The sequence below is a fragment of the Lycium barbarum genome, chromosome 2 (assembly GCF_019175385.1).
Source record: "Lycium barbarum isolate Lr01 chromosome 2, ASM1917538v2, whole genome shotgun sequence".
Classification (NCBI taxonomy): Eukaryota; Viridiplantae; Streptophyta; class Magnoliopsida; order Solanales; family Solanaceae; genus Lycium; species Lycium barbarum.
In genome coordinates, this window is record NC_083338.1 from 96,800,969 (window position 1) to 96,801,584 (window position 616).

General features: G+C 43.3%; 1 non-coding gene across 1 annotated transcript; it reads right to left on the reverse strand.

Annotated features, from left to right (window-relative positions):
* Positions 1-299: 299 nt before the first annotated feature.
* Positions 300-405, reverse strand: LOC132629616 (small nucleolar RNA R71). The gene has a single exon (XR_009578381.1). It is a non-coding gene; the product is annotated as a small nucleolar RNA R71 (small nucleolar RNA).
* Positions 406-616: the final 211 nt, after the last annotated feature.

Genomic DNA, 616 nt, shown 5'->3' on the forward strand with positions numbered 1-616 from the left:
CAGCCTCGAGTTGGAGCTGCTACTGTTAAAATTGACTCCTCCCTATACCAGTTGTTGAAACTTGAGGGATACTTTCGGAACTCTACCGAGAATGACCCTCAACGTCATTTGCAGAATTTTGTGGATGTGTGTGCTAATCACATCCAGAACAACGTTCCACAAGATGCTACTATTCAAATATTCCTTAGCTGGAGAGACAAGAACATGGTTTGAGAAGCTGCCCCGAAATTCGATTACTTCATGGGCAGAGATGGTAGCTGCTTTTCTCACAAAGTGGTACCCCTCTAGCAAGAAGGCTGAAATTCGTGACAAGATATATGAATTTAAGCAGCGACCGCGGGAACAACTATATGAAGCCTAGGAGAGATTCAAGGAGTATTTGCAGAAGAGCCCGAATCATGGTTTTTCGGATCAAATATTAATGGAGAAGTTCTACCGAGGGCTAGATCCAGTGACGCAGTCAGTTGCTAATAATGCAGCTGATGGTTGTTTCATGAACAAAACTTATCGACGAGTGACCACCATACTTAAGAAGCTGACTACTCATAATCAGGCTTGGCACTCAAACAATGCTGATGTGGTACCGTATGGTAGTGCTATGATCCAGAATATTGTG